The following is a 23,464-nucleotide window of genomic DNA, read 5'->3' as shown; positions in this document are numbered from 1 at the left end:
CACAGAGGGGAAACCCAGTACTTAGGTTTCTGGAACTGGGGAGTCTTGCTAGAATAACCCAAAGAGTCTCTTGGTATAGAGATAAGTGAAAAAGCTGCTTTCTTTGCTCTAGAAGACTGTCAACTTCCATTCCTCCTGTATCCCATACCTGAAGGGAGGTTTAAAGTGGCCATGATACTTTATGGCCACATTCTAGATATCTATGTTTTTTTTTATCTGTATACATTGGAAAAAACCCACCTTACTCATTCCATTGGATTTTCTTTAGGGCTCAATGTGGTAATGTATGTGAAATCACATTGCAAACTATAAAAGAATGATTAAAAATATGAGTATTGTTTACTGGAAACAATAGAACATTAGAAATGGATATGGTATTAGTATTATCAGCCAGGTACATATTGATCAATTTGGGACCTCCAATTTTTAGATCCTGACACAAATACCTTGCTTGTGCAAACCTTTTTTTTAGTTCACAGAAAGTCAGATCATGAGGTAGAGCTAAAAAACTGCTCCTTGGGATGTTTTCCCTGTAATCTGGAGGAAATATTGAAAGAGTTTGTCAGCACTGAACCATTTGGATATAGGAAATCGCAGCAGAAAAAAAAAATCTTTTCTTAGTGAATATGTGAAAAATGTCTATGGACAAGCGATGATATCATTAACAAACCCTATCCTCTCTTACCACATTCTCTCCTGCAAACTTAAAGACCTTCCTTTTCCTCTCATCGATCCATTAACATATAATCATTTTATAATTCACTATTATAAGTAATTACAATTAGAATGGATTTATTAATTAATGTCTATTATAATCATTATTAATTAATCTTAACTATACAGCATTTCATATAATCTGTTCCATAACTCTTCATCTTTTGAAAGATAGAATTCAGAGTTACCACTGAGGACAGTGGAACACAGAAAATCACTTAGGGACTATAGATAGAACAAAGAAATAAAACTATTTAGCACTTCAAAATGAAGTAATAAATATAAATCTTTGTGTTTATCTTGCCTGCACTGGGTTAAATTACTTAAGATTTAAAAAATCAATGTAATATTCAAATTCTACTGTATACATTACTTTTATTCATCAACTATCCAAGGAATGTGATCATCTCAAAATTTTACTTATATAGAACTATAATATTTAGACATAAATATTCATCTACTTTCATCTACTTTCACTAAAATTTCTGCAAAATACAAAATCAAGAGAAAGTAGTTTTTTAACCCACACCTAAGAATTATTTGCAAGATGCTGACTGGGAAACAAAACATTATTTCAATGTATGCCTAAGGAAAGTTATAAGAGCATTCTAGAACATCCAAGTTTCATGCATTTACTTTACCTAAAATGACATCCTTTGCTAACCACATTATTTATCTGTAACTAATTATTTTTACAGGTGTTTACTGTCCTATCCTACAACCAACATGTCAACACTTTTTCTAAAATAATGACAAGAATAAATTATACAGAATCCTATTTGAAAGTAAGCAAAATTATACTGTGGGGATGCCTGATGTAACCTAAGCAGAAATAACAAGCAGACACAGAGAGTGAGACATGAGATAATGGCAAAGTTCTTTGCTTTAAGAGATCTTAAAACAAAAACTGAATTAGAGGAGATACAAAAGATATACAACTATACCTAAATTTTACCTTTTCCCCAGGTAAGTAACTCAGTTATTCCTTCCTACTGATGACTGATTTATGGTTCAATCCAATAATCTCTTACTTTTAGCCACCATGGAAGGTGCTAGCTGCATAACTCCTGCGTATAGGGAAAGAACTTGAGACCATGTATCTCAAGAAAGGTGCTCCATGACATCTTTTCATATGTCATTTACACGAACCAGCAAGTATGCACCTGGTCCATTAAAAATGGCCTGGATAAGAAATGGGATAGTCTGCAGAATCCGCCAAAACTCACCGCTGCTACTTCCCAGTTTCTGTCAGTTAGCTTGATTGGTTTAAAAAGTCACTGATCTTTGGTTCTTGTTTTTACCTCAGGCTTTGGCATTTCCTGCATGACTCCTGATAATCAAATTGAGGAGCCCACCATGACCCATCTGAAACTCTTTACCAGTACTCTCGCTGCCTTTTCCCCAGTCTTTCCGTATAGTACCATATTATGCACTGACAGCTATGTCAGGTGTTCGCTTTTATCTATGTTAGCACACGTATTTGGTCAACTGAGAAAAATAAGCAGTTTATTAAAATTATTAAATAATTTTTATTAAAATTATTTTTTAAGATTTCACTATTTATTTGAGAGAGAAAGCAAGAGGGAGAGTGCACAAATGGGGAGAGGAAGGGCAGAGGAAGAGGGAGATGCAGACTCCAGCCTGAGCAAGGAGCCTGACAAGGGGCTCAAATGCAGGACCCTGAGATCATGACCTGATCTGAAGGCAGCTGCTTAACAGACTAAGCCACCCAGGGGCTCCCAGCAGTTTATGTTAATACTTAGTTGACCACCTGGGCGGCCAATTAGGAAATAACTGCATAAGATAGTCAAAAGACTGTAAAATTCAGAACTAAGATGATAGCAATAGGGAGGAAATATGATGGGGCTTAAGAGCTACTGAAGAGATAGAATCAACAGGATTTGATGACTGATTGGTTCACAGAGATAAAGGAGAGGGAAAAGCCATGGATCATGCCTTAATTCTGGCTCAAGAAATAGAGGTAATCATGAAGCCATTTATTAAAATGGGAGACACAGGAGGAAAAGCAGATTTTGGTTGAAGGAGATGTGATGAATTCAGTTTTGCATAATTGAATCATAGGTGTGTCTGTAAGACGTCTAAGTTGTGATGCCCAGTGTACAGTTAAATATTGGGTCTGCACATCAGGCAAGAAATCTAGCTTTGTGATACACATTTGGGAATAGAGTATTTTAAGAAACTAAATGGTCAACAGTGCTTTTTAAAAAAAGGAGTCAAGAAGTCACATAGGACAAATCACATAGGACAAGGACAAGAAGTCACATAGCACCAGGACCCACTGGGTTTACCACAAAAGGCTGTTGATAAATATGGCTAGTAGAGTTTTAATGAAATGATGGAACAGAAACCTGGAAGAGTAAATAGAAAGTGAGGGAATGGAATTGCCCTAGCCTTACAATGAGAACAGTATTTTTTTTTTTTTTTATTAAATCTCAGGATTAAGAACCAGAATTTCTTACATTTTTTTCTAAAAAATTTAAGATGAAGTATTTTTTACCTTTCTCATCTATTCTTTATTCTTTCAGGTATCTCTGCTGAGGTGTTTTTTTTTTTTTAAGATTTTATTTATTTATTCATGAGAGGCACACACAGAAAGAGGCAGAGACACGGGCAGAGGGAGAAGCAGGGTCCCTGCAAGGAGCTGGATGTGGGACTCAATCCCGGATCCCAGATCACACACGGGAGCTGAAGGCAGATGCTCAACCACTGAGCCACCCAGGCATCCCTGAGGTCTTTATTTTAAAGAGACAATGTGCATAAAATGTTTAGCATAAAGTCTAACATAGTAAATGCTCAAGTAATATAACTGCAGGCATTGCTAGATATCTGAATCAACCACTTCGGAAAACATGTGGGAAAGCAAAATTTTTTTGTAGCAAGAGCAAATATTTCATTATTTTAAATGGGAAAAATAACAATGCATTCTTAGTACAAGCCAAAGCCCAAACCAGTTCCCCTAAACATCATTAAAGCACTCTGAAACATCTATATAATAATCTACTAAGAATTTATGCTATTGTAAAAATATATAATACTTGATTATGTGACATTTAATGAACACACTGGTGAGTATGTTTGTATGGATTGCAGACAGGATCAGATACATATTACATTTTCCTTCTACACTGCAATGAATATGTGTTCTAATGTAAATAAGCAAGAAGATACATAAAAATACATATTGAATGCAAGTAACAACAAAATAAACAAATGACTTTTTTGTTTTAAGTGGTTACTGTCAGAGTGAGAATCAGCGATAAGGGAGACTGTTTCACTTGATAATGCATAACACCTTCAGACAAGGCAAATGCAAAGTACTGTTTATTCAGAGAAATATCAGAGATACGAATGCAACATATTTTGCACTCTCCTGTGTAAGTCTGTGGAAGTTACATGGAAATTCATTTCAATCTTAGCTTCAAGCACTAAATTCGGGGTAAATGTTTTTAAAAGTTGCTATAACCATTATTAGTGTTACATACACACCTATGCTGTGACTCCAGAGCGCTCTTGTGGGACGTGTGCAAAGCAGAGCAGTGGTTCTCAACTGGGCAAGATTTTTGCCTCCCAGAGGATATTTGGTAATGTCTGGGGACATTTGTGGTTGTCATAAAATAGAGGTCAGAGATACTGTTGAACATCCTACAGTGCGCAAAACAGACCCTCCTAACAGAACAACCCATCCCAAAATGTCAATAGTGCTGCCGTGGAGAAGCCCTTGAGGAGAGAAAGAATGGAATCAAACCAATAGTTCAGAGGAAACCTCAATTGGAATAAGGAAGACACTGAATATTGCAAAATCAGAAGTTGGAATGAATAGATGTTATTAGCTTGGGGAACTATGGCACATGTCCTTTTATCTATGGCACTAATGAATCTAAGAAAAGGAGCTACTTTGGGAAGGTACTATGAGGAAAAATATTAAATTTATTTTTTACTACGTTATACTTAAGGTATTGGGGAAATATCCAAATGAACTGAATAATTTTAAGTAATTTTAATTCATGCAAGAGTTTTTGTCTAAGTTTTTTAGTTAATTCTTTAAAAAAAAAAGTGTTTAGGGGCACCTGGGTGGCTCAGTTAGTTGAGAGTCTACCTTGGGCTCAAGTCATGATCCTGGGATCCTGGAATGGAGCCCCACATTAGGCTCCCTGCTCAGTGGGAAGTCTGCTTCTCCTTCTGCTTGTGCTCTGTCTCTGACAAATAAATAAAATCTTAAAAAAAATAAAAAAGCATTTAGGTACTCTTTAGGTTTTAAGTCAACTAATACATCTAAACTCTAACTCTATGCCATATGGCATACTTTTTTCACATGCAAGCTCAACCTTCAAGAAGTTGCTGGAGAATGATATTACTACCTCAGTTAATGAATGAGAGAGATAAGGCTTAGAAAGGATAAATGACCAAGGTGATACAGCTATGAGATCATTATACTAAGATTTAAGCCAATGTCTTCTAAGTCTTAAGCTTTTTGCTAAAATAATTTTCTTTTAGTACTCACGCATGCTCCAGTTATTTCAGACAATCTCCTGCAACCACATCTTCACTGAGCTTAATAAGTGACTTCCTCCAGCTACACACACACACACACACACAAATACAGTAATGCACATACACATTTTACATGTATTTTGTTGTTGTTCTTATAAAAGTCATTTATGTCAATGCAGAAGTTTGGAAAATATAAAGCCTGAGTCAAGAGGATAAAAATCATCATTACTTTCACCACAAAGAAATATCTACTAATAAATAACTTTTACGTAATGATTTGAATTTTTACTGTTTTTCTCTGTTGATGGCTTTGCTGATATGCAGTGGTATTTCTAAAATTAATCATGAGGAATTAGAAAGAGGAGATAAAGGGAACGATGGTACAGAAGCCAGAGAATTAGCTCTCAAATTTATAAAGAACTTTGGGTGAGGTGAGGGTAGTGAGAAAACATGGGGAGGGTAATTTCTAGAGCCTCTCTTTGCCCAAGGAGTTCTAGGGACTTAATAAGTCTTAGTTCATCTGTCATCTCTATGCTCTGCTAATGACAAGATTAAATGGAAGCTACACATTTCAGAGTGCTTATCATTTGCAGACTCGGTACTAAGAGCTTTACTCACATTATCTCATTTTATCCCTGCAGCAACTTCGAGGAGGATATTCTTATTTCCAACTTAGAGAAGAAACTTAGGCTTAAAGAGATTTTAAAAACTTGCCAAGTTCCACATCTAGTAAGTGGGGAAGCGAGGATGCAAAAGCAAATGTGGCCACAGAGGCAGTGTTCTTCCTCTTTGCCCTGCTGCCTCCTCTTACTGCAGAAAATCAAGTGCAGAAAGGTACGTAATTCAGGAAAGTGAGAGCAGAGCATAGAACACCGTCTCAAGGTTTCCAGCTTTAGATTTCCATTTCTTTTCTCTTTGTAGGAGTGGGTTGACACATGGCCTCCAGAATACAGTTCAAGTTTCAGTCACTACATGTTTTACATTGGATTCCATTGGAAAAATACAGTGTGATAGGTAATGCACATGAGAAAATGACTATGTGCCCAACACAAGAGTTTGCTGAATAAAGGATCAGAAGAAGGGAAGTCTACTAAACTGAAGATCCCTTCTCTGGAGTAACATTAATAACAAGTTGAGCCAGACACCTACCAAAGCTTACCACTTATCTATCTAGAAATGCTGCATTTTAACAGATAGATGTCAGCTGACTGAAATTACTACTCCCTGCTACTTGTCTTGAGGTCAGACCACTGTTCATGGAAAAGAGATGAATACCAGAGTTAAAAATTGTGGGATTGTCACATTTTGGCTCAAATTTAAAATAAATAAGCATAATTCCCTTGGTTCTGACAAGTATTTGGAAAAATGTCGTCTTTGGTTTTTAGCTTTAGTCCGTAGGATGGAGCTGATGTAGAAAAGTAGACTTTGAGTAATATTTTGAGTGCATTTTCTCAGCTAGCTGTCTAGCTTGGTAATATTCTGTGGTCTGTGGAAACAGGCTCTTCCTGTGAAGCTCAATGTAGATCATTGGCTTTACATGAAGGCCTATATTAATCTAATCACTCATGGACATTTTTATGCATAATTGTTAGGTAATAGTCTGTGGTCATTTTATGATAAATGTTTCAAAGCTACTGTTCTCTGGGGTTCTCACATAAAGGAAAATATTTATCTCATTGGAATTTTTTTAAAGATTTTATTTATTCATTCATGAGAATACACAGAGAGGAGAGAGTGAGAGAGGGGCAGAGACACAGGCAGAGGGAGAAGCAGGCTCCATGCAGGGAGCCCGACATGGGACTCAATCCCAGGTTCCCAGGATTAGGCCCTGGGCTGCAGGCGGCGCTAAACCGCTGAGCCACCAGGGCTGCCCTATCTCATTGGAATTTTAACCACACTACAATTAAAATGAAATGCAATAGATAAAAAATTAATGCAGGTATGTTTGAAGATCAACTACTTAATGGTTAGGCCCCTATCTATTATTCTCTAGTATTCTGAAGGTCAATATATAGCATAGTCAATGAGTCAACCAGCAAATCAGAAGCACAGTATCTGTCTAATTGTGGGTCTATTATTAATTGCTTAATGAAGTGCATGACTTGTTGATCAGAGTTTATGCTGGCTATTCTCTTTAAAATCTTATGCCAGGCTGGATTGTTCTTTAAAGTCTCAGATAATTGAACATTATTTTTAATGCTAGATATCATTGTAGCACTATAGGAAGTAGATAGAATCATAGGAAGTGCAGGCAAGAAATGGCTATATAGATCTCTTCTCACTCTTTCTCTTAGAGAAGGGGACATTGAAAATCAGAGCTGCTCAATGTGACACAGTTAGTGGTGGAGCTGACCTGGAACTCAGGTCTTCTAGTTCCCAGGTCACTGGTCTCCAAGCCACCACTGAATTGCAACTTGTGAGCCTGGTCTTTTGTTTTCCGTGTTGTTTTCTAAGCAAACTGAAGTAGGAATTAAGTAGGTAAGGCATAAAGGAGCAGCAGCAGCTTGCACTAACTGGAAATTCTATGTCACAGCGGCAGGTGCTATGGAGATTTTTTGAGGCTACCTTTGGTGAGGATGAGCCACCTATCTCTCACTCAGCAGTGAATGTCTGAAATGACTAGCACCAACTTTAATCTTATAAAAAGTACTACCTCTAGGTTCCAGGCAGAAGGATAGAGCTCCATGGTGTTTCTGCCAAGTAAAATGGATTATTGAAAAATAATGATATCTCAATTACCATTATGGTGTTTTATGCTGGCAGTAGAAGTCAAAAACTAACAATGAATTTTCCCACTAATTTCCATTGCCACTTTCTATGTGAGTCAGTTTTAATTATTCATTTTACTTAGTGCTGGATAACAAAATGATTCTGTGCTTTGGTCATTTGTGTAAGTAACTCTAGCAGCACCCTACAAAGGAGAAAAGAAAGTTCTTGAACTAAGGTTTTACTCTAACCGTACAAGCCTCTCACAAAAAAACAAAAAAAAAAGAATTATAAACAGAAATTGCTATTAATTTCAGTTTTAAAAACATTTATTTTCATCATGCAAATGATCACTGGGCAATTAGAACTAGTTAAAGATAATTAAGTTTGGCAATATTACCAAAACTGCATCAATTCTCTTATCAAAATACAGCTACTGTGTCAAACTGATCCCAGAATTTGACTTTCAGCTCTACCAAAAAAAAAGTTTCAACTGATTCAATGACACTTTTCGATTTGACTTTTAAATAAAGGTCTTTTGAAACAAATCAGATTGGCCAGTTGAATCCTAATTCCTGCTCTTATTCCCACTTCCTCATTACATTTTCATGTCTGAATAATTTAGCCAGAGTTATAGAGTAGAGAAAAGAGTCAGTTCTTCCTACAAGATGTTTGTGTCTCAGCTTTTTGAAGCACCAGAAGAGAAATGGACCTCTGGGTCTTTTGTGTATCTGTAAACTGAAATGACTGGTTTGCAGTATAATAAAGTGTTACAGCTGGCAGGGGTCTTGGACAACATTCAACCCCGTGTTTCCCAGGTTGAGGGACATGTATGCACCATTGGTGTGTACAAGATAATTTTAGGAGGCATATGGATATCGAATAACACAATAAGAAGATTTGCATCATTTCAGGTTTTTTGAGACTTCTAATTATATCAGGAAGAAAGTCACAGGCTGGTGCTGACAAAGAACTCTCTAACACTTTTCTCTTGCTTTTTAAGAAATAGAAAGTAAGCCTCAGGCTCAGTCTTCAGCAGACAGCTCTGTGGAGCTAGAATTTAATAACACTGTATGGTTTCCATTAAATTAATTTTGGCCATCTATTTATGGCAAGGACACAAAACTTCCTTTTAAGATACATTTAGTTAAAATTTTTAAGCTAATTAAGGACAAAAATTAAGTAAACATTAGTGCAGTGAATATAGCAATGCAAACGTTACATAAAGGCTGTAGGCACTGATACAGTGAAGATCACAGAGCTGCTGGGGAGCTGGAGACTGACTCACTGAGCAGGTGGGAGATTCAAAGCTTCAAGAGGGCAGGAAATCCCAATCAAGACAGCAATGCACAAGCCATTCACCAAGTAGATGCCTCCCCTTTATTTCATTTCCAAAATATTACTAATTTGAATCATTTTCTTTAAAATGGCCTTTCCCCTCATTGCTTTGTGAATAATATACTTTAAGTTTGAGCTTGGAAAACAATAAAGGGCAGAAGTGATTTGATAAGATTATTTAGAAGAAATCCTATTATTAGGAAAATTAAAGTATATTTGAGAGACATGAGGGGCGCCTGGATGGTTCAGTTGGTTAAGCATCTGCCTTTAGCTCAGGTCATGATCCCAAGGTCCTGGCATTGGGCTGGGAATCAAGCTCCCTGCTCAGTGGGGGAATTTGCTTCTCCCTCTCCCTCTGCTACTCTCCTGCTTGTGCTCTCTGTCAAATAAATAAAGAAACTCTTTTTTTTTTTTTTAAGGATTCATCAGGCATGAGTTAGAAAAGTGGAAAAAAATCCCCAGTATAAAACTTTTTAAATTTAAATTAAAAACTAAACTAGTGTTTTTTCTCTTTTAAGGCTAGTTTGCCTAAGCAAATCAAAATGTTTTGTTTTATTTTAAATTTACAAGTCCTGAATACTTGGAAAACTAACAAGACTAATTTTCTAAGATATATATATATATATATATATATATATATATATATATATATATATTTAACATGTACAGGCTTTCATTGAAATATAAACCTAAATGCTACTAGAAAAAGGTTTAAATTAAGGGAAATTATGTGTCTTGTAACTCTTAAAAATATAATTAAACTTACAATTTGAGAAAAGAAATCTAGAAGTTTTTGTGAAATCCAAAGATTCTTGACAAAGTATTTTGGTGAGGTCTGAGAGGGACGGACGAGCTACTTTTACTGACAACTCATGGCCTCCTAAGGTTCTAGCCACTCCAGCTGAGCAGACATTCTAGAGCACAGGGAACAAAATTTGAGAATGACAGAAGAATGATCACTGAACTACTGACTTCTAAAAATAAATAAATAAAAACTTTCCTCTTACCATCTTGTGCACTTGAACTGAAGCCTACCCCCCACCAGAGAAGTAGAAGAGTTGGTGGGTAGCAGGATCAGGCTAGTTAATTAATCAATTGGGTGTTGAAATCTATGCTGTATATGGAAAGAGATGAAACAAAGAAAGGCATTTAATATATTTAAGAATTCTAGCCAGATGAGAACTAATTCCTTAACTTTGCACTGCCTCAGTTTCCTTTACTTAAATATTGGGACTAATAAGCATCTATGTAATTGGGTTGTCTAAAGAAATAACTAATATCTATTAATGAAATACAAAGTCCAAGGGCTGAAATAGGAAATAATTAGACTGATTCTCTTTTTTAAATTAATTTTATTTTCAAGGTTTTGTTTATTCATTTGAGACAGATGCCACGAGAGAACATGAGCAGGGGGAGGGGCAGAGGGAGAGAGAGAAGCAGACTCCCTGCTGATGTGGGGCTGGATCCCAGGATCTGAGCCATCCAGGTGCCCCTAGACTGATTCTCTTAATGCCTAAATAACATTCAGGTTGTGAATGAGGGAAAAAGAAATACACTACATTTTCCAAGTAACTAATACTCTCCCATATTGCGGATTTCCACTCTCTGGGTCTAACATTGTTGTTCTTGATTCTGAGAGCCCAGCTGAAGAGCCTTTAGAGAACTTCCAGTCTCTGGGGATTTCCAAGGTGCATACCCCACCCCCACCCCCAATCCCACCCCCATCCCCCCATTGCATGCACAGCACAGTATCGGTGTATGGGAAGTTGCTGGGCATAACTCACCAGAGAAGGAAGATGCTGCTACACCCTCTTTGATTTTCTCCCAAGATTTTAGACTCATTTCTGATGCAGAGTCCCTGAGCAGAGCAAAAATGTTAGCCATTTGAATTGGAGATCACTAGTGAACCATTCTCACAAAAATCTGGAACTCATCATTACAGCCCCTCGCCTCACTCATGAGACTGCCACAGGTGACATGGTGCCACACCATTCAGGACTCATCTCAGGTACCCAATCTTTACAAATTTCTCTCCTGCAATCTCCCCTGAAAAGGGGGAGGAGGGTAGACTAGAAGCAACACTGAGTAAAGATTCCACAATACCTCTTTAGCAGTTCACACCAGTTTGAGTCAGTTTAGTGTATGTGACTGCAAATGATTTTTATGACTTTGCTCTTATAAGTTTCAATTGTTTCATACATCCTGAAAATCTCCCCACTTCATCAGTGAGGAATCGGACACCCAGAGCTATTTACTTACGAACACCAAGTCATCCCATAGCTGGGTCGTAACTGGAATCTGCTCCAACACTCAGCCTCCCATTTAAATGTTTCTTCTACAGTGCAATTCCCAGCGGCGTTATCTCTCTCAGCTTTCCCAATATCCCAGGTCTGCTTGTCCTCATCATTTATGAAGGATGTTACAAGGCCCCATTTACAAACGAGGGCACTGAGTCTCAGGGAGACTAAAGGACATACCCTAGATGACAGAGAAGCCACCTTGGTCAGCTGTATAGCGTATTGATTCTTTTCAGTTAAAAAAAAAATCACTTATCCTTGCTTGCAGGGTTTCTGACCCAGGGGCCTCCAATCTTTCATGCCAATCCTTCTTAGCTGGCCTACTTCTTGGTTCTTCTGCTCAGCAAATACAAGTCACGTGATTCAGCTGAATTGAAGTCACCTGGCAGATTTTTTCCATCCTCATCAATAGCATACATACCAATTGTCCTTTAACCAATCACAGAAGAATTTTCTTATTCTTTATTATCTTTTAAGCACTTAAAGAGAGCTTTAAATAATTCTTTTTCAAAGGAAGCCACTATCATTTGCAGCTTTAATAATTCATTCATAAAAAAATCAAAAATTTGTAGTGAGACATTATAAATTGAAAACGTTATTTGATCCTTTGGTTTCATCATATTTGCTTGAGGAAATGACCAGGAGCTTAAAAACCTGATCTAATGTTGACAACCTCAGATATATAATCATCAAGGAAAGACTGAAGACCTTGGAATCATTAGAATTTGTTTTTGTCACGACAGATGCCTTCACCTTGTATATGTTTTTCCCTTCTTTATTAGTAGTACAAGCAGATAATTATAATAAAATAGCCCAGGAGAGTTAAAATAGCCTGAATTAATGAGAGAATTCTCATGAGAATTAAAATAGCCTGAATAATAATGTGTTTGATTTTTTTGCCCACTTTGAAAGGACAAAGATGTGGCCTCTCCAAGTAAGGCCCAAGGAGAAAGTTTTCTTTCTTTCATCCCTCCTTAAAGAAGACTGAGTTGCTGTGCTAGAGGAGGCAGGAAAAACATTCCACAAAGAGGGAACAATTCTTCAGAAGCGCAGAAATAGGAACATTGGAGATTTTAAGTTCAGGAGGTAAATAACTCAAAAACTCAAAATTTGAAGTCAAAGTTCATCAAAAATGTTTTCTCTCCTCCAGTCTTTTAACAAGTCTAATTTGTTGAGATAGCGATATCACTTTAATCCAATGCATCATTTAAATTCCTTCCATGAGCAGACTTAAATAGTCTTTTCACAGTATCCCTCCCCCACAAACTCTGGTGGGCCAGAAAGGTGCCAATAGAGAAGTGAGTTGACATAAGGAGGCCTGCATGGTAACCGACTGGTCACTTTCTCCAAAACACAGGTCCTCATGAAAGAGCATGTTGTAAGATGTGGAGTACCCTAGAATAGATGCCATTATAAAACCACATGGACTCGGTTAGTGAAATCTAAGGTTAATGGGTCTAAATTTTGGAATCAAGAGGTTTTAAAATTCATATAGAATCATATATGTGAGGCAGGGAGGTGATATGAAAGTGGAGACCAGTGTTTTTTCACAAATGATTATTCAAGGTAGTAAGGCTGTCATGGAAGGATTCTTTGCATCAGGAGACATTTTGGCATGGCATGAGGTTGTTGTACATTCTTTAAAAGCATGAGGATTGGGATGCCTGGGGGAGGGGGGGGAGGCGGGCCTCAGCTGTTAAGTGTCTGCCTCTGGCTCAGGGCGTGATCCCAGGATCCAGGATCCAGTCCCACATCGAGCTCCCAGTGAGGAGCCTGTTCCTCCCTCTGCCTATGTCTCTGCCTCTCTCTCTGCGTGTCTCTCATGAATAAATAAATAAAATCTTTTAAAAAGGCATGAGGATTATTTTTTTTTACTTTCCTTATGATAGTAATTTTACAGTTAGATAATCAAATATAACTGAACAGCAAATCATCTACTTTAGGTATCTCCATGCATTTATTCAAACTGACTCTATAGAGCACATTCTTGGGTGCTAGGGATACAAAAAAGAAAGAGAGAAAAAAAGGCCAGAATTCCTGTCCTTCAGGTGCTGCCATTGTGAGATTTGAATAATATGTTAATGTGCCAAAAGGCAGTGTGAAGACTATGAATCATGCTTACTTTTGGGAGGTACTATAGCAATGGGAATGGTTAAAACTCAAAAGAGAAATAATTCCCATGGGAAACCTACAGTCATTTGAAACGTATTTCCTTTAGAAAGTATGAACTTTTTTTCTCATTGGATTCAGGATCAGCAAACCATCACATCTTGAATAATCTGGAAATCTCAAGATGCTATAAAAATGGGCGTCTAAATACATGACTAGAAAAATACTTTAATCCTTAACACCACTCTGATAAACCTAAAGAATCCATGCCCTACTACTCCTACTATAACCATACACATGAAGTAATTCATCAGAATTAGTGTTTTTTGAAAAAGACTTTATTTATTTGTTTGAGAGAGTATAAGCAGGGAGAGGGGCTGAGGGAGAGGAAGAAGCAGACTTCCCACTGAGTGGGAGCTCTACCCAGGCCTCCATCCCAGGACCCTGAGATCATGACCTCAGCTGAAGTGAGACACCTAACCAACTGAGCCACCAGGCACTCTGATTTAGTGCTCTCTTTGATGAGGCAATAATGAGCGGATATCTGATTTGCTATATATCGTAAGTAAATTATGCCAGCACAGAGAAAGTGGGCATTGTCACTGATATGCACTGAATTAACCTTACATAATACAAAGACCATCCATAAACTACATGTAGAATTTTCATGGGATTTGAGGAGTTCTTGCATCACATTTTAAAAGCCATAAGTCCATTGTGCTTTATGCTGGTGTCTTCTTGGACAGTGTATGTCTAGGTATATATATCTGGAAAATCCATGACTCTAAAAACGCAAGAGATGGAAACTTTTGGTGTGCAACTTTCAGGAAAACTTCAGAAAAAGCTTCAGGTTAATATATTCACACTTTCTCACTAGATTGCCTGGAAAGGATTTTTGGTCAGAATAGGTTTTTGGGTTTTTTTTTTTTTTTGAAAGTGTAGGAAGTTGCTTTTTTTTCATCTGTGATATTTAGCATTCCAGCCATAGAGGCATACTTTTATCAGAGATGTTTAATCATTTTTGGTTTACTTTTCAAGAAACCTGAAATGAGTTTGGGTTTTCTATGACTTTGGTAAATAAATATGTAGTAGAGAGAAAGTCCACCTCATTTTAAATTTGCATTTCTTCTCCGGAGAGAGCATATTTACCAGTCTCTATTCCCCAATTTTTGTCATCACTGCAATAATAAACCAGACACACAGGCATGTGTGCATTCACATGCACCTGCACACCCACGCATACACATTCCCATGCACATCCTCTCCTACCATGACATAAAGTTTAGTAGTTTGTCATTCTGATTCCCACTGGTTGAATTCTGATTTCAAAAAATTATGAAACAAATTGAAAAACCTTAGACTTTACATCATCCATGTACCCAGCAAGAGAGATAAAGCTTAATTTGAAAAATGGTGGTGATATGGACTAGATTTCCTATCCAGCAGGAAGATTTGTAGCATGAGTGAGATGCCAAGAAATGAACCAATTTGGTACAGTGTATGGTTGTTTTAAAAGGGGAAAAATATTCTACAAGACTCATGAGCCATTATTTCAAATGCTTGTGTAAATATGGTTTAGTTCATCATCACCTTTTCCAATTATGTATACGTTCATCTCCAAAGTACAGCCTCTGCTTCCTTGTTTGAAATGCCACCAACTGAACTAGCATTTTCATTAATAAAATGTTTACAGTGCCCAGAAATGATGGTAGGAATATAGGAGTCTTTTATTATTTGTAAACTAAACATACCCTATTAGTTTCAGCTTAGCTTTTTGAACAGAGCCATTTAAAATATTACAATTTTTAGGTACTTCATGAAATTTTCATATTTTTTTATTTTTTTAAAGATTTTATTTATTTATGAGAGAGAGAGAGAGAGACAGAGACAGAGACAGAGACACAGGCAGAGAGAGAAGCAGGCTCCATGCCAGGAGCCCAATGTGGGGACTCAATCCTGGGTCTCCAGGATCACCTGGGGCTGAAGGTGGCACTAAACTGCTGAGCCACCTGGGCTGCCCAAATTTTCATATTTCTATAAGAATTATTATCATCATGTAAGTAAAACAATATATTTTATTTCTAAAAGTATCATTGCATACTAAGGAGATTAGGAATTAAATCATAGTTTCTTAATAAAAACAATTTTATTTTTCAGGTGAGTTATGGACCCACTACATACTTGGAAACTACCTATAGCTCTGTTTGTACTGAAATTTTATTCTTGGAAGACTGTAAAATATTTTAACTGCATTAAATATGTAATGCAGCAAGGCATTATTGCATAGCTGTTAAGAGCAAGGACTGGAAGAAGATGGCCTGGTTTCACTAACTACCTGCATGACTTTGGGAACTTGCCAGACCTTTGGGAACTTGCCTGAGGAACTTGTAGTTTCCTCATCTGTAAAATGGGATAATAATAGATTCTATCTCAGAGGTTAGTTGTGAAAATTAAATCAATAAGCAAGTGTTAGAAGAGTGAAACAGAAGTGTTTACTTTTGCTTCTATGGCATATCACGATAGTAAAGAGGGGTTCAAGAAGGAATAAAATGACACAGAAAGAAGACGTTGCAAGTGCTAGTTTGTGAAGGATGCCTTTACATCTTTGGCCCACTCCAGGAACTAGAATATTATCTATAAATGTAATTGAATCTTCCTGATTCAGGCATCATTCCTTAATAATACCTTAAGACCATGTTTTTAACACTAAAAGATCATCAAAAGGTTAATGAAGAATACCTGAATGCAGAGCTCTCTGAGGGTCACGACTGTCCAGGGTCCTCAAGGTCGATGTTTGCTTTTGAGTCTTCTTCCTTCCAGTGTTTAGCTATTGGCTCATTTGGGCTTTCTTTCTGATCATTCTAATTTAGTCCAAACTTGGGTCATTATCTGTCTTCTCTGTTCAGAGCTACTCCTAGCTGTCAGCTACTTTCTGTTGCTCACCCTAATTCCACCTTTCTCAAATTCAAAAAGATTTTTTAAAGGAATATATGCTTATCCTACCTCACCTGGTTGCTTATATCCAGCTGTCCTGCTTCTGTAAGCACAAGAGACACACCATGTGTCATGAGAGTGAATGATGGTTACTGCTCTGCTAGTTCTCAGTAGTAACAATCCTAGTTGATTCCTCACCAGCACCTCTAAATCAAAATAGGAAAGAATGGTTTTATGGTACAATATACTAGTTTAAAGATACTGGTCTGCTCTTACTGCTTAAAGTCATAGGTTAGAAGAAGAGGGAACCATCTATCTTTGGACCTGGTGTCCTAGACATGAGTTCCAGCACCTGTTAAATATCCCAGAGCTATTCTACTAGCCCTGAAAGTGATGCCTCACTGTTCATTTGAAAACAGATGCTAAGGAGAAGGAAAGGGACATACCAAAAACCAAGCCTGAACTAAAGACCTTCAGAAAATCACTTTAATATTTGCCTAGCCACGCTCAGTGGGAAGACTTGCTCTATTGAATCCATACTGTATCAGAATGCCTTCTCAGAAGACACCCTGGTGGAAGAAAAAAATAAAACATAAAAGCCTTGTTCAGCAGAAAGCATCTTAGATAATAGAAGGCAACAGGGCCAAAGATGGTGTTTATTCCATGTCACCATACCTTCTTTGGTCCCTTTTTTCACTGAAATTCAGGCAAAGTAGTATGGTGGGCAGAATGTGGTGGTATTGTGGAAAGAATCCTGGACTAGGAGATGGGGTCAGGGTGTGGTTTCAATATCTGTTTTCTGGAAAAGCCATTGCTCTCTCTGAATTTCAACATCTATTCATATTAGGAGGTAATAATATCTACCTCACAAAACTGTTGTGAAGATTAAATAAGACCTTTGTGTGTTACAATAGCAATATTGGACATTATTGGTTTTTATTAGTGACAAATAATTTTGATATTACAGATCCAAATAATTAAGGTCCCAAAGCCTTGTTTTCTACCAAACTAGATGCTTGAAGTTTTTGGAGTTTTTTTCCCAGAAATTCATTAATCTGCATATCTTCTGGATACAGTAGGCAGAGTGCAAAGAGCTCAAGCATTGGAATGTGAGAGATCTGAAGTCAAGCTGTGGTTAAGGCACTCTGAATTCACTTACTAGTTAGTGCCAGTCAAGTCTTTGATCCTTGGTTTTCCTTTCATAATATGGGGCTAATGGCATTTTGCATAGTTGTAGAGAGGATTAGAGATAATGTCCAATGGAGCCTAGCATAGGGAATAGTTCACAGTAAACAATCATATAGGATATCCAATATAGGATTTTTTTGGTTTTTCATTCCTTTATATTATTATTGACAATATGGGTTTTCCTTTGTTCACAGTTACTTTATAGGTTCTCAAGCAGTGTGCTTAATGGGCAGTAAATTCTGACAAGATTACACCTTGACAAAGAAAAGTCATTTGGATTAATGAATCATTACAAAGTAACATGGGGGGGGCTCAAAAATTATTTTCTCTTTAGATAACTGGAAATTCTTTAGAAATTCAAATTATTAAAGAATATGAACATTGATAAGACACGGTTAGTGCCTTCAGGAAGCTCACATCCTAGCTGGAGGAATTTCTTTCACTAATATCTATGTTCAACCAAATGTAGTCTTTGTATGATGACTGGGCTGTGGATTAAGAAAAAAATACTTTCAGAAATTAGGCAAAAATCTGTGAAGTCATCTTTCTGTCAAAGGGGATGGGTGACAGGGACCTGGGTAGTGGGAGAATTAAAATCTGTTAACTGTATTCTATGTGTCAGACACAGTACCAGGCAATTTAAGTTCCTTGTTTCAGCTAATCCTAAAAACAAGCCTATGAGAAAGGCTGTAAAATGTTGACTTTTTATTTGAAAACAACTGTGAATCTCAGAGAAGTGAAGCAATCTTACTTAATATCATACATCCAGTAAATGTTGGAAATGGTATTCAAATCATTAATGGGAAGACTGGGGTTTGAATGTGGGTTTTGTCCTATTTAACAGATTTTAAGAAATCTGAGTATTTCACCTTCTTCAAAAAATGCCTCCTTTTCTCTCCTTGGTTTTCTCCTTTCCTTTTCTGTTGGGCCTGATAGTGAGTTCAATTCTAGACTTTGGAACCCTCTGATCAGGGCTATAGCTATTTTTTCTGTGCACATAGCCCAGAGGGCTTATCCTATTTTTTAATTTACAAAAAGAACTGATAGCCACTTCAGATGTGCTAGTGTTGAGTGTTCAAATAAAAGGAAATTCACCCAACATGAATTTAATTGTAGAAATGTGGCACAGGACAAGCTCAATTAAGATACACAGTTCAATCATTTATCCTTTTGTTTAACAAATATTAGTGATTATTGCTCTCAGCCTCCAATAAGTCTCAAATCTTTATAAAGCAGTTTTAGGTAATCAATATAATCAGCCACAAGTAACAAATTCACATGGCTCACAAGAAGGATGCTTTTTTTTTCTTTTATGTATCAGCCAATGTGAGGATGGATAATCTGGAATAGGTAAAGAAGAAGGGCGAAGAGGTGAAGGAATCAGAAATTGTTTTGCTCGCTCTGTGTGTGAGTGTAGAACACTTAACAGGAGGTCTATCCTCTTAGCTAGAGATCTGCTGTGCAACTGAATCTGTCTCTTTTAAGAAGACATTCAGGGGAACCCAGCTAGCAACTTCATCTCAGTTCATTAACTTACATCTTCAGTCAGAATCTATCACACGGTTACTCCTGGGAGAAAGAACTCTGTTGTGGCTTGGAATGTAAAATTGGAAGAAAAAAGTAGTATCAGACACAAAGAAGTCTTTTTCAAATGTTAGGAATTTTAGTTTTCTAGCCTCCAGAATAGAGAAAAGCAAGGCAGAGAAGGGCTACTACGAATGGCTTTGAGGTAAAGCTATCAGCTCCTCTACAATGCTGACCACTGGAAGCTACTGGTCTTCCCCGAGCCATGTATGGTGCCACAGAGGGCATTGTGGTTCTACTATTTACTGTGAAACTGTATTAAAGGTTCTTGACTTCTGCCAAGCTTAGCTTCCCTATTTATAAAACACGGATAACTAAAGTGTTTATTGTAAAGGATTCTTGTGGCCATTTTATACAACAGTGAATGTTAAGTGCTTAACAAAGTACTTGGCACACACTGAACTTCAATAAGTATAAACAACTATAAAGATAATAATCATTCATATTATTAATACTGACACTTCTCCTTGACCAGAGTGAGCCTTTTTACATTATCTGTATATTGCCAGGTTTTCTGCTTTGTTTTTTGTTTGTTTGTTTCTGTTGTTGTTTGTTTTGGTCCTAGGAATACCCATCCCGAGCTTTGGATGTGTCCTTTGAGAAGGTACCCATGACACAGACCACGCTGGACACCAACTCACACATTGGGGAAAGGTTCTATGACACTTGAGTGTGGACCTGCCGATCACAGAGCTCACTGACGCACAGTCACTAATGTCTCCTCTTGAGCTGATGGAGGCTGGTGCTGCTTTGAAGCATTGAGAGATGCCACGCCAATTCACAGCAAGGTCTTTATTGTCGAAACTCCTGCATAATGACATCTTTATTCATGTGAAAATACAGGATGAATTTCAACTATATGATATTGTTTATGTTCATCAGAAATGTTATTTGTCTTTACAAAGTCTGGTTTCAATGAACCGGCTATGTAATGGATATTAAATAAACATGGAATTTTACACATTCATAATATTTGGTTTCTTGTTGTGATTTTGATGAACTACACTTTCAAGCACTGTCAGTTCATCCTTATTTACAAACGAAACATTTGCTTGTAGCAGAGTGATATAGTGTCTTGCTTTATTTTAAGATAAGTCAACTTTTCTATTCAATGTTTAATGTGAAACTGACTCAAAAATGTTCTTTTAGGCCACAATTACATTTCTCTCTGTATAACATGTATTATACTATTTTAACTTAATGCTGTGAGCTATATAAACCAAAGACATTCTAATTCTGTTTTTAATGTATTTTTTCCAAGATAAATAATTTATAATGTACTAATAAAACTAAGGAGCTCGTATTAAAAGACTTATTTTATATGACCTACTGAAACTGATCTATGGGAATTGACTCTCTTAAAAGTAATTTTGTGAAATTATTTCGTATAAAATTGACTTTCTTATATGAATTCTTGACAACAAATATAAAACAAAAAGAACTTGAAATTTCTCTCTCCATCCTTCTACACACTGAAGAGAAGTAATCAAATACTTTCTAACTTTATTATTTGGAGATTTCTTAGAAAAAGCAAGCAGATGAATAGTAAACATTTTATTTATGCATATCAGCCTCTGGCTACCTCTTTAAAATAAAACTCCCTTTCAAAGTACACTTAGTCTTTTCACATCTTTAAACGGATACAGTTTTACTTATGGGTTTATTTGTAAAATGTTCTCATTTTGCCATCCAGGGGAAGAAACGTCCTTTTTTTTTTTTTTTTTTTTTTTTCAATGTGAAAATAAGTAACCCTAAGCCCATGTTCCTTCATCCTTTCAGCCTCGGCTCCTAACAGGCACCCTGTAAGCACTCATAGGCATCATGTGAGGTAAGGAAAGCTCTGGAAGGACAATATTCCAAACATTAAGGTTCCTTTTACATTGAAAGGGCTTATTTATTTATTTATTTATTTATTTATTTATTTATTTAATATTTAATTTATTTATTCATGAGAGACACAGAGAGAAGCAGAGACACAGGCAGAGGGAGAAGCAGGCTCCCTGTAGGGAGACCAATGTGGGACTCGATCCCAGGACCCCGGGATCATGACCTCTGCCGAAGGCAAACACTCAACCACTAAGCCACCCAGGTGCCCCAAAAGGGCTTATTTAAAATGGGTACTCATGGCATGCCATGAGCAACGTATGTCATCACATGGGCACGTTTTTGACATTGCCTTCACGGGGAGGCACCAGGAAGGTGCTGGGAAGGGAAAGCTGACAAGCTTCCAAGAGGGTTTCAGAGGGGGTGACGGTATCTGCATACCTAGTGTCTAGTCTTCAGTTTCAAAGCTTGAGGTGGTGGGATTGGAAAGGGAAAAAAAAGGGGGAGGAGGGAATTGAATAAATGGAAAAGCAGAATTGAAGGAATGAAGGAAGTCTGTAGGAATTTTAGGGATCAAACGCTGATTCCTGTGAGCATACTTCAGAACATTCTCGTACCAGCTTGCAAGGGCTAGAAGAATAACTTAAAAGAGTTAGAACTTTTTAAATTCCATAAAAAATGCTTTTCTATGCCATTTCTTGGATTGGGCTACTTCTGTGGGTGACTAACCTCACCCATTCCTAGGATTCTTTCCTTTTGACTAGTTCCATTTTTCAGGCAGCGACCCTTCCCTGACCTCAGCCCGAAACTCTGGGTCACCTTGCTATAGCCTTGGTGTAGCACTGAATAGAGGGTTTACCAGATTGTTGGCACCGGATAAGTGGTACTGAGCACAATCGTCCTCTTTCATGAGCTGGAGGGAAGTTGCCTTTTCTAGGGTTCAGAGAGCTGGGTTGACTTATGCCTCCTTTTCATTCTGTTGCCCAGTAATTTTCCCTCTGGCCAGATCTGCAAACTGGTTGCCTTGCAGGAAGGTGACATGCACCACTGATGCAAAAAGGAAAAAAAAAAAAAAAGACTATTGGCATCTGCACAACATTCAACGGTACTTCAAAAGTTTCGTTTTACAGTGAAATAGGTCAATTATTTGCTCAAATAATTAAAAAGTTTAATTGCTTAAACTTAATCTCAGATATCTTTATGTTCCTGTGTTGTTATTATACTCCTCTTCTGAGTGGAATCATTATCTGAACACCTGCTTTGCCAGTTTTCCAATCCATCCCCCAAATTAACTCAGATATCAACTTCCTCTTCTTGAAAAAAAAAAAAACCACCTCTTTTCCCCATGTTTTCAAACATAATAAATAAATAAATGAAAAATAAATAAATAAATAAATAAATAAATAAATGTTTGATTATACCCCAGAGACTCTACATTACCTCTATCACTGGCCCCCATGTTGCCACATAGCCATGGCTCTACCAGCAGGATGGTGATTTCTGATATTCTAGACTGTTCTGCGTCTTTTCTAGGAAAAAAACCTGATGGGTCTCCATGCCAGGACTCAAGGGCTACAGTGAATAGCGAATTCCGATGTCACACTGAAAGGCAAGTGCAAGGTACCAGCCTGTCTCTTTGACATAAATCGATCCTGCAATATTGACAATTTCCCAGCCTATCTATATTCTGTATTGGCTCCCATTCTAAGGATGTTAGCACTAAAAAAATGACCAAAAAAAAAAAAAAAAAAAAAGAGAGAGAGAAGGATCTCAATGGCAAACAGGAAACCTCAACTAATCCCTATCTCGTCCAACTTTGTCAGTTCTTGGGAAAATAGTGCTAGAAACTATTTTTCAAATGAATAGACTCATGTCTTACGTTTGGACATTTAATTAGGCCTAAAGAGGGGAAAAGGTGGAAGTTTTAAATACCATTTTGCTAGGTAAAATGCTCATGAATATTTCCACCATATTAGGTAACTCACCCTCAAATATACTTGTGATTCCAAGTGGCTTGGCCGCAGGACCGCAGAACGCAACCATCATTCACTGTTAGCTCCGCGCAGGACGCATTGTGCCCTGCGCGCTCTAAAGCAATCAAACGAGTCTGCAAATGTTCTTCAAAGAATACGTGTAGAATGTTACTTCGTTAAACATCTCCTTGGCATTCATTCTATTTTCCACTTTGAATTGCTGCATTTAGTTTTGTAATGACCTTCTATAGCAAGGAGGTTTTATTAACTCTTTGATCTTCTAGC

The 23,464-nt window shown here is 37.2% G+C and overlaps 1 long non-coding RNA gene across 4 annotated transcripts in view; it reads left to right on the top strand.

Moving 5' to 3' along the window:
• LOC102153951 overlaps positions 1-20,349 on the top strand; it is a 38,085-nt gene extending 17,736 nt beyond the window's left edge. For 3 of the 4 annotated variants that reach the window (XR_005356747.1, XR_005356748.1, XR_005356751.1), the window contains exons 2-4: positions 1,413-1,680; positions 5,868-6,060; positions 15,834-20,349. This is a non-coding gene — a long non-coding RNA (uncharacterized LOC102153951). The remainder of the gene's footprint in view (positions 1-1,412; positions 1,681-5,867; positions 6,061-15,833) is intronic. The other variant, XR_005356750.1, reaches the window with a different exon arrangement.
• Positions 20,350-23,464: the final 3,115 nt, after the last annotated feature.

This window comes from Canis lupus, chromosome 3 (assembly GCF_011100685.1).
Source record: "Canis lupus familiaris isolate Mischka breed German Shepherd chromosome 3, alternate assembly UU_Cfam_GSD_1.0, whole genome shotgun sequence".
In the NCBI taxonomy this organism is placed as follows: Eukaryota; Metazoa; Chordata; class Mammalia; order Carnivora; family Canidae; genus Canis; species Canis lupus.
Note: the sequence above shows the minus strand (reverse complement) of the source record. Positions and strands in the feature narration are given on the sequence as shown.